Source organism: Cherax quadricarinatus, chromosome 65, assembly GCF_038502225.1.
Source record: "Cherax quadricarinatus isolate ZL_2023a chromosome 65, ASM3850222v1, whole genome shotgun sequence".
Lineage (NCBI taxonomy): Eukaryota > Metazoa > Arthropoda > Malacostraca > Decapoda > Parastacidae > Cherax > Cherax quadricarinatus.
Window position 1 is genome coordinate 5,451,409 of NC_091356.1, and position 11,985 is coordinate 5,463,393.

The window sequence follows — 11,985 nt, forward strand, 5'->3', positions numbered from 1 at the left end:
CTAGGATTTTCCAGGTGTATATAATCATGTATCTCTCCCTCCTGCGTTCCAGGGAATACAGGTTTAGAAACCTCAAGCGCTCCCAGTAATTGAGGTGTTTTATCTCCGTTATGCGCGCCGTGAAAGTTCTCTGTACATTTTCTAGGTCGGCAATTTCACCTGCCTTGAAAGGTGCTGTTAGAGTGCAGCAATATTCCAGCCTAGATAGAACAAGTGACCTGAAGAGTGTCATCATGGGCTTGGCCTCCCTAGTTTTGAAGGTTCTCATTATCCATCCTGTCATTTTTCTAGCAGATGCGATTGATACAATGTTATGGTCCTTGAAGGTGAGATCCTCCGACATAATCACTCCTAGGTCTTTGACGTTGGTGTTTCGCTCTATTTTGTGGCCAGAATTTGTTTTGTACTCTGATGAAGATTTAATTTCCTCATGTTTACCATATCTGAGTAATTGAAATTTCTCATCGTTGAACTTCATATTGTTTTCTGCAGCCCACTGAAAGATTTGGTTGATGTCCGCCTGGAGCCTTTCAGTGTCAGAGAAAAGCACGTGTCCTTTTGGTCAGCTGCCACCATATAGACAGACACCGAAAGTGTGACACCGGTAATTATTATATAGTGTAGATGGAATATTTTACAACGGAAAATTATAGTCAATTATTCTTAAAGTTAATAAAATTGAGAAAAAAATTAAAATCAGACGTTTCTTCGAAACCTAACTTTTTTTTTTCGAAAACTGCTGTTTATCATTCATTTTAGTTCATGTCTTATTTGTAATTCATTTTATTTCCATGTTGAGGCCCTCCCCCCCCAGGTCTAAATCCTGCCCTGATCAAAACTAAGCACTAAACCCACAAGAGATGTCAAATACGTAATCCTAAAAATCATTGTTCATTAGAATAATTGAGTGTCTTTGGGCTAGTGTCCAGGGCGTTTTAAATATCAAGGTTCAAGCCACGTTAACACAGTTACAAGACTGTTAGGCCTTTAGTTATTACAAAGTGACAACCATCCCCCCCTAAACATCACCCTCTTAGTAACAACTAACCACTCACCCCCACCCCCACCCCCTCCCCTTTCCCTAACGACCTCCCCCTTCCCCACAACCACCGACGTCATCACTCCCCCTCCCCCAGGTCAATGGCGCCATTTAGCCATGGAGGTCAAGAATAGTGGCACCACTAGTCATTCCTCTGCCATCCACCACACCAACTCAAGCTCTTTCTGTGCCATCAACCTGTGGTAATTTAAAAAAATTATTACTCCAATTTCATGGCAATTTTTTGATAGATCAACTTTGAAAATATTTTATCAATTTTTCTTTCTACAAAATATTGAAAGAAGCATTCTAAATACATAGTAAAAATTCAAACTATTGCTCACTGCCGTTCATGAATAATCTAGTAATGTCCATACTTTTATCTTTGCAGACATTGTTTTGGGGTGTTGCTGCTGGTGATATCTCTTAAGACTTGCAGCTGCCCACAACATGGACCTCACCACACAGCAGCTGCCAACATAGGGAATATCTTCATGCAAGATCCGCTAAACTTAAGATCATTAATTAAAATGTAACAAATATTGTCTGTATTACAACAAAGAAATGTTCAAAGAACACACACAAAGGGGGTTCAAAGAATACAAAAGAAATAGAAAAAGGAAATAATAGAAAAGCCTCAACTGCTGTATTTGTCAGCAGGAGGACAACATTCACACAATTCGGGAGCTTTAAGCTCGGAGAAAAAAAAATACCTACCCCAACCCTACTAACAGTAGTAATGAGGCGGACAGCCTCTATACTGCTATTATTAGTAGTTTGAGGTATAATACATTTTTAAATTTCATGACCTTGTGTTTGCATTGTCAGGAAGGTAATTGTTGCGACACTGGGCAGTGGACACTCGTGTACAACACTTGTACAAGTGCTTGCAGTGAAGATATGTAGTCTTCTAACACAGGTTATGATCACCTCTCGTCTCTAGTGTTCTATATTGTTTGTCAAGAGGATTCTGCGGCAATTAAACAAGTTGGAGAGTAAACTCAGTAACATACATTACAACCTAGCCAAACCTAATATCCCTTAGACACCTATATTTAACTGGAAAAAATCTTGTCAGCTCCTTTGAATCAAATCTGATTGGCTTTCATCGACCTGTCCCCCGAAAGTTTACCGTTCCCCCCCTCCTGTAAACAGTATCTTACATACGTGCACATTTACCTAAAAATTTCCCATAACTGTGTATAAACCCTATGGATGATAGAGATGTATAGTTTAGGGAATGTTAGGCAATCAGGTTTGATCCAAGGAAGGGGAGGGTACTTGCAACTACTTTTATCAAGATTACCTTCAAGGGGTGTCTTTGTATTAGTGAAGGTAAAGACACCCATTGAAGGGCATCCAATTTTAACATGAAAGTTAGGATCATTACCAAGATATTATATTTCCCCTACACTTCCACGTCCCTCGCAGCACACTCGGCTAACAACCAACACTATGGGTTATCTAACCAGTTGGAGCTCGGCAGTATTTATAACCTACCATACCTGCCACTAATGGCTGGCATCCTAGGCACAACCTGAGGACCACTACATTCAAGCTCAGACACTATTTTTCTGGGTTTCTAACCCAGCAGGGTTAATAACCCTATTCTCACTAATACCAGACTAAATCACCCCCCTAACTATACTACTCAGCATCAGTTAGTGAATCCTTTCTGCCGACTAACATTTCACTTCAGATCAGAGGATTTCATTATTTTCATCATTAACGTCTGCCAGAAGAGTTAGACTTAACTGCTTACAATCAAACCAACCACAATTCTGAACGCTAATACCTGTAAATATAAAAGAAACACAACCTGAAAATGAATAACTGAACATTATAAATTGTATATCTTAATTTTCCGAAACATTAATGTTTTATCACTGATTTCATAGCTTAGTAGCAGCGCATAGTCCTTGTGGCTTCAATATCAATATCCCCACGGAAACCACGAGCAATAACAGATTCCACCCAGCTTCTGAAGGTCGTTGGTGGGTTCCAGGCCCACAGTTCTACGTATTCTATGCCTTCAGGGGAGATTACTCTCCTACTATATGCATTCATAATGCATATAGATTCTCCAGTTCTATACATTACCTATCCTACTGACCACCTAATTCTATAAGTTATTTTGATAGAAACTAAATGTATATATATATATATAAATATATATAAATATATACATAAATAATAAAATTATATGTATATATGTCGTGCCGAATAGGCAGAACTTGCGATCTTGGCTTAAATAGCAACGCTCATCTTGCCATATAGGACAAGCGAAAATTTGTGTATGCAATAATTTCGCCAAAATCATTCTCAACCTAACGAAAAAAATATATTACACTGTTTTAGTATTAAATTATTATAAACAAATCTAAAATATATTTAGTTGGGTTAGGCTAAAATAAATTGTTCTTGCTATAATAATGTTAGGTAAGTTTTCTAAGATTCTTTTGGTGCAAAATTAAAAAAACTTTTACATTAACATTATTGAAAATAATATATCTTTAATCGTATAAGAGAAATTTTAGAAAGGACTTAATTTTAATTGAGTTCTTGCTAATTGACCAGTTTTACATATTCGGCACGACATAATGTATGTGGGTGGGTGTGTGTGTGTATATATATATATATATATATATATATATATATATATATATATATATATATATATATATATATATATATATATATATATATATATATATATATATATATATATATATATACATATATATACATACGCACATTCAGACTTCCCACTTTGACAATTTTCTTATTCTTTTTAGTAATCTTCACTGGAAAAGGGGTTACTAGCCCATTGTTCCCGGCATTTTAGTTGACTTTTACAACACGCATGGCTTACGGAGGAAAGATTCTTATTCCACTTCCCCATGGATATAAAAGGAAAAGTAGTAAGACCAAGAACTATTAAGATAAAATCAAAGAAAACTCAGATGAGTGTGTATAAATAAACGTGTACATTGTGTAGTGTGACCTAAGTGTAAGTAGAAGTAGCAAGACATGCCTGTAATCTTGCATATTTATGAGAGACAAAAGACACCAGCAATCCTACCATCATGTAAAACAATTACAGGCTTTCGTTTTACATTCGCTTGGCAGGACGGTAGTACCTCCCTGGGTGGCTGCTGTCTACCAACCTAATACTATCAGTTAAAAACAGAGTAAGGGAGTTAGTAGATGGTGAGAGGGAGGTATTAGGTAGATGGCGAGAATATTTTGAGGAACTTTTAAATGTTGAGGAAGAAAGGGAGGCGGTAATTTCATGCACTGGCCAGGAAGGTATACCATCTTTTAGGAGTGAAGAGCAGAATATAAGTGTAGTGGAGGTACGCGAGGCATTACGTAGAATGAAAGGGGGTAAAGCAGCTGGAACTGATGGGATCATGACAGAAATGTTAAAAGCAGGGGGGGATATAGTGTTGGAGTGGTTGGTACTTGTGTTTAATAAATGTATTAAAGAGGGGAAGGTACCTAGGGATTGGCGGAGAACATGTATAGTCCCTTTATATTAAGGGAAAGGGGACAGAAGAGATTGTAAAAATAATAGAGGAATAAGTTTACTGAGTATACCAGGAAAAAGTGTATGGTAGGGTTATAATTGAAAGAATTAGAGGCAAGACAGAATGTAGGATTGCGGATGAGCAGGGAGGCTTCAGAGTGGGTAGGGGATGTGTAGATCAAGTGTTTACATTTAAGCATACATGTGAACAGTATTTAGATAAAGGTAGGGAAGTTTTTATTGCATTTATGGATTTAGAAAAGGCATATGATAGAGTGGATAGAGGAGCAATGTGGCAGATGTTGCAAGTATATGGAATAGGTGGCAAGTTACTAAATGCTGTAAAGAGCTTTTATGAGGATAGTGAGGCTCAGGTTAGGGTGTGTAGAAGAGAGGGAGATTACTTCCCGGTAAAAGTAAGTCTTAAACAGGGATGTGTAATGTCACCATGGTGGTTTAATACATTTATAGATGGGGTTGTAAAAGTAAATGCTAGGGTGTTCGGGAGGGGTGGGATTAAATTATGGGGAATCAAATTCAAAATGGGAATTGACACAGTTACTTTTTGCTGATGATACTGTGCTTATGGGAGATTCTAAAGAAAAATTGCAAAGGTTAGTGGATGAGTGAGAATGTGTGTAAAGGTAGAAAGTTGAAAATGAACATAAAAAAGAGTAAGGTGATGAGGTTATCAAATGATTTAGATAAAGAAAAATTGGATATCAAATTGGGGAGGAGTATGGAAGAAGTGAATGTTTCCAGATACTTGGGAGTTGACGTGTCGGCGGATGGATTTATGAAGGATGAGGTTAATCATAGAATTGATGAGGGAAAAAAGGCGAGTGGTGCGTTGAGGAATATGTGGAGTCAAAAAACGTTATATATGGAAGCAAAGAAGGTAATGTATGAAAGTATAGTAGTACCAACACTCTTATATGGATGTGAAGCTTGGGTGGTAAATGCAGCAGCGAGGAGACGGTTGGAGGCAGTGGAGATGTCCTGTCTAAGGGCAATGTGTGGTGTAAATATTATGCAGAAAATTCGGATTGTGGAAATTAGGAGAAGGTGTGGAGTTAATAAAAGTATTAGTCAGAGGGCAGAAGAGGGGTTGTTGAGGTGGTTTGGTCATTTAGAGAGAATGGATCAAAGTAGAATGACATGGAAAGCATATAAATCTACAGGGGAAGGAAGGAGGGGGTAGGAGTCGTCCTCGAAAGGGTTGGAAAGAGGGGGTAAAGGAGGTTTTGTGGGCGAGGGGCTTGGACTTCCAGCAAGCGTGCATGAGCGTGTTAGATAGGAGTGAATGGAGACTAATGATACTTGGGACCTGATGATCTGTTGGAGTGTGAGCAGGGTAATATTTAGTGAAGGGATTCAGGGAAACCGGTTATTTTCATATAGTCGGACTTGAGTCCTGGAAATGGGAAGTACAATGCCTGCACTTTAAAGGAGGGGTTTGGGATATTGGCAGTTTGGAGGGATATGTTGTGTATCTTTATACGTATATGCTTCTAAACTGTTGTATTCTGAGCACCTCTGCAAAAGCAGTGATGTGTGAGTGTGGTGAAAGTGTTGAATGATTATGAAAGTATTTTCTTTTTTGGGTCACCCTGCCTCGGTGGGAGACGGCCGACTTGTTAAACCCCCCCCCCCACACACACACAGCTGTGCAGCGTACTCCAGGTTACTAATTTGCAGAACAATGACGGCGCAAGGGGGGATGAAGGGAGGTAAAGGTAAGATCAAGGGCTTCTAGGTGATGTCAAGAGGGGTCTAGTAAGATCAAGGAGGGTCTAGAAAGTCTAAATATTTACTGTACAACCCAGTTTCAAAACAAATACTCCCCCCTCAGATGCTCCAATACAGACTGGAGTTTTAAGCGCTAAACCCACATTGCTGTACTACTGAAAATATTTTTGGGACTTCAAAGCAGAAAATTACTTATCCAGGCCCTTTACAACCCTACTGAAAATAGGAAGATGTAGTTAATTCCACATTTCTGAGTAACTTATTTTTTTTTCCGGCTATAATATATTCTGCTTAAGGAAAATTTGTCCCGTACATGTGAAGTTAAAACTTTGGTTGTGTAGTTTTAAAAATAGGTTAGACAAACGAGTGGTTGAGTTGGACCTGCCTAACATGGGCCAATAGGCCTGGCTCAGTGCTCCTTTATGTCTTAATAATTGATATGCCTGATTTAATTGGCTTTCCTTAAACCCAGCATCAAGACCTCTACCATTACCCTCAACACTAAACTATCTCAGTATAATTATTAACCCGGTAAATTAACACAGAATTACACAAGTCAGGATGACATCTGACATTTTTATTAGGGTATTTATACTCCCCCAGGATGCGACCCCTACCAGTAGGCCTACTCAGGGCCAGTAGGGCTGCTGCAGTGTTCATGTGAACCGTGCCAATGGATATAAGGGAGCATGCCCACTTGTGACTGGGATCGAATCTCGGTTCTTCAGTTTACGCCACTACCAGCTGAGTCATGATATATAACTTACACATTTAATCTCTGCTTCCTACAATCTTGCAGGATGGGTATTTACTGCATAATAAACATATTACACAATCTAAAACTTCCTAAAATCTAATCAGTCTTCAATTCTAAGCTTTACAACCCATTTCTCCAATTTTTATTTCCACCCCATTCAAGGTAACCTATAGAATACATTCCTAATTATTTCCTGGCCAGAGATTTCATCTCCGGTCGTGAGAAGCTAATACTCTCCACTAAGCTACTTTTGATATCAATTGCTTACAATATTTCCTATACTCTCCCCACCACCTTCCCACCTATTACAATTACTATCTGCTTCGATAACCAAACTTTAGTGGACTTATAACCTGGAAATACCTTACAAGTGGGCCATGCCCACCTCAACATCAACTGTTGCATCTCCATATAACAGTAAATGTTACGGGTCAGATCATTTACTAGTGTGGCTGTGTCCACTCCTCAGACTGGTCAAGGTTGCCGTGTTGATCAATGTTGCAGCAGACAGTCAGGCACAGCAATCCTCAGTTACCACACCTGAAAAAATACTCATAACCATGAACATTACACATTCATAAGCAAACATTATCTTTTTCTTTAATAAACATTTCTTTCACAAATCTGATGACCAACAATTTGTTTACATGGAAGTTATCTGGATCACAAGGCGCAAGTTCCTTGGATCAAGAAACCTTCACTGTTATTTTTTAATAATTAAAAAAAAATCCCAAAACTGGATACATAATTATCAATTATGTAACGCCTAGTGTGAGAGTTATTGTTTGATCAGAGGAAAGGGAGTAGCTCAGTTCCTTGCATCAAAGCCCCTCCACTCAAAACCATCCCCCCCCTCTATTACAACCCAAGATTCCAAATGGCCTGTTATCCTGGGTGTAAAGGGAGCAAAATAAACAGAGCAGATAAGTTTTGACATCATATCCTTCACCAATTTAGAACAGCAATATGTACACTATATACAACAATAGGTATTATTGCACTCCACGGTAAGCAAGGCAGAATAGAAGCCACTAGAGAGCAGACCGTGCTTCAACCAGCTCTAGAATGGGAATGACAAGGGCAGAGAGGAGAGTGGTACCCACATAACCTCTGCGATTGCCAAAACCATCTTATTGGCTGGAATCTGGGTACTGATTGAAGGACGGGGCCCCATCGTCAACTCTGTCACCTGGTTCGCTGGTTGGGGGAGATAACCTGTAAATGAGGGTGTGTACATGCGCCGAATAAAGGTTAGGTACTCCTTGCATGCCACACCCTCTATTAAAAAAAAAAAAAAAAAAAAGTAATTTTTAAATATGGTAAGATTTACTCCAGATGTAATATATACAGACTTTGTAATAAAGAGTTCGACAAGTGTGACCATGGCGTAATAGCGCACAAAATGCGTGCTAAAGGAATAACAGGAAAAGTCGGTCGATGGATCTATAATTTCCTCACTAACAGAACACACAGAGTAGTAGTTAACAGAGTTAAGTCCGAGGCAGCTACGGTGAAAAGCTCTGTTCCACAAGGCACAGTACTCGCTCCCATCTTGTTCCTCATCCTTATATCCGACATAGACAAGGATGTCAGCCACAGCACCGTGTCTTCCTTTGCAGATGACACCCGAATCTGCATGACAGTGTCTTCCATTGCAGACACTGCAAAGCTCCAGGCAGACATCAACCAAATCTTTCAGTGGGCTGCAGAAAACAATATGAAGTTCAACGATGAGAAATTTCAATTACTCAGATATGGTAAACATGTGGAAATTAAATCTTCATCAGAGTACAAAACAAATTCTGGCCACAAAATAGAGCGAAACACCAACGTCAAAGACCTGGGAGTGATCATGTCGGAGGATCTCACCTTCAAGGACCATAACATTGTATCAATCGCATCTGCCAGAAAAATGACAGGATGGATAATGAGAACCTTCAAAACTAGGGAGGCCAAGCCCATGATGACACTCTTCAGGTCACTTGTTCTATCTAGGCTGGAATATTACTGCACACTAACAGCACCTTTCAAGGCAGGTGAAATTGCAGACCTAGAAAATGTACAGAGAACTTTCACGGCGCGCATAACGGAGATAAAACACCTCAATTATTGGGAGCGCTTGAGGTTCCTAAACCTGTATTCCCTGGAATGCAGGAGGGAGAGATGCATGATTATATACACCTGGAAAATCCTAGAGGGACTAGTACCGAACTTGCACACGAAAATCACTCACTACGAAAGCAAAAGACTTGGCAGACGATGCACCATCCCCCCCAATGAAAAGCAGGGGTGTCACTAGCACGTTAAGAGACCATACAATAAGTGTCAGGGGCCCCGAGACTGTTCAACTGCCTCCCAGCACACATAAGGGGGATTACCAACAGACCCCTGGCAGTCTTCAAGCTGGCACTGGACAAGCACCTAAAGTCAGTTCCGGATCAGCCGGGCTGTGGCTCGTACGTTGGTTTGCGTGCAGCAACAGCCTGGTTGATACATAAATACACATTAAAATCCATTAATCTTTAATATAATATAAAAATCAACTTTCTTTGGTCTAGAGGTATTTGAACTAACATCTGATAATATATACATGTTACAATAATAAATTATAATTAGCATTTTACTAAAAATAATTCGTGACCCTACACAGGGTACAACTTTCTTGACACTCCTGTGTCACTATATATATCTATGCTAAAATAATAAATTAAGTAACATTTAAAATAATAAATTTCAATCAACTGTTTCTCACGACACATCAGAGTTGTGACGCTCTCTCCACCGTGTCACACTTGACACCCTTTTCTCTGCGTCAAACTACCCGCATAGCGTCTTTGTCGAGGCCAGTCACATGACACTATTCAATGTACACTACAACCAGGCCATCTTCAGTGTCACACGACACCCTTTTCGTCTCAGTGTTCCACTACGGTCCTGTGCATGTCTCAGCGTTCCACTCCATCATACTTGCTTAAGTGTCACACTACGGACCTAGCCCAGTTCAGTGTAACCTTATCTTCATGTAATGTCCCACCAAACAGCATCCGATGACTCCGGCCCACAGTTGATCTGCGTAGGCGGTGAGTCCGCAGACATCACCGGTAGTCCTGTAAATACTCTCTAAGGCCAGTTGACACTCCGCTTGCCGAACACCATGCTGCAAGCTCACTGAATGCGGCCGTCAAGTAAATGAGGCCAACAGACTCAGTGAGCTGCGGTGAGCGGTTCTTCTAAAGCCAGTAGATGTGTACCATTAGGTGTCCAGGTACCTACTGCTTAGATGCGTACCCTGAGGAGTTCAGGTACTTAATGTTGCTGAAGCCAGTAGACGTGTACCCTTAGGTGTTCAGGTACCTACTGCTTAGGTGCGTACCGAGAGGTGTTCAGGTACATACTGCTCTAAGGCCGGCTCAGCAGTCCCCACAATGAGTTTGATGACGTACCCAGTGGTACTGCCGGCCGGCAGGTTAACTATTTAACCGCTAGTTTGGTAGGGGGCCGCAACACCCTCTAAGACATTAGACCCCAAAGAAAATTAAAACCTAAAATATTAATAAATTGGGGGCCAGGGGCTGCAACTCAACTCTGCTGTTGTACTGACAAATACATCACCAAACAATACTTACGTTATATCGGTGTATTAAAAGGATGAGGAGGCGGTAAAGCCGGCGGGGGTAGCAGGAGGCAGAGCTACACGTCTCTTCGATAGGACTATTGGAGGTTAACTGACCTTAAGCGTCCTAGAGGTTGGTCACTGTCCTGACCTTCACTATAACACCATCACTGATAACTTGACTAACTCTGACTACCACCACTAGATGGCACTACTACTACACCCTCAGTCCTCACTATCAGTACTACTGATGGTGGAGCGCTCAACCCTTAGGGGTCATAGGCCACCTGGGAAGATAAGTTCACTCCCAGGGGGCATAGATCACATTTCTTGGATCAAGAGACCCTCACCACCATCTTCAAAGAACCTCTCTCAAGGCCACCACTCTCACCACCAGAGGCGCTCACTACTATTGTACCTCTAGTACTCTACATGAGAATATACCTGGAGAGGGTTTCGGGGGTCAACGCCCCCGCAACTCGGTCTGAGACCAGGCCTCATGGTGAATCAGGGCCTGATAAACTAGGCCGTTACTGTTGACTGTACACAAACTGACATATGAACCACAGCCCGGTTGGTCAGGTACTGACTTTAGGTGCCTGTCCAGTGCCTTCATGAAGACAGCCAGGGGTCTATTGGTAATCCCCCTTATGTATGCTGGGAGACAGTGGAACAGTCCTAGGGCCCGGACACTTAGTGTGTTGTCTCTCAACATACTCGTGGCGCCCCTGCTTTTTATCGGGGGGATGTTGCATCTCCCTCCAGGACCTTCCAAGTGTATATTATCATGTATCTCTCTTGCCTGCATTCCAGGGAATACAGAACAAGGACCTTCAACCCTTCCCAGTAATTTAGGTGTCTTATTGTACTTGTGTATGCTGTGAAAGTTCTTTGTATGCTCTCCATGTCTGCAATGTCGCCAGCCTTGAAGGGGGTTGTTAGTGTACAGCAGTATTCCAGCCTAGATTATTATTATTATAATAAAAAAGAAGCGCTAAGCCACAAGGGCTATACAGAGATTCCAGCCTAGAGATAACAAGCGATTTGAAGAGTGTCATCACGGGATTGGCGTCCCTAGTTATGAAGGTTCTCATTATCCATTCTATCATTTTAGTAGCCGATGAGGTAGATACATTGTTGTGGTCTCTGCAGGTGAGATCCTCTGACATTATCACTCCCAAGTCCTTCACATTTCTGTTTCTCTCTTGTATGGTAGAATTTGTCGTATACCCTGATATATTTTTAATTTCCTCAAGTTTTCCGTATCTGAGTAGTTAAAATATCTCCTCGTTGAACTT

General features: G+C 40.8%; 1 long non-coding RNA gene across 1 annotated transcript; it reads right to left on the reverse strand.

Moving 5' to 3' along the window:
* Positions 1-1,100: 1,100 nt before the first annotated feature.
* Positions 1,101-11,154, reverse strand: LOC138854637 (uncharacterized). The gene is made up of 4 exons (XR_011393829.1): positions 10,701-11,154; positions 7,438-7,614; positions 1,417-1,510; positions 1,101-1,237 (listed from the first exon to the last, which is right to left on the reverse strand). It is a non-coding gene; the product is annotated as an uncharacterized lncRNA (long non-coding RNA).
* Between the last annotated feature and the right edge of the window lie 831 nt (positions 11,155-11,985).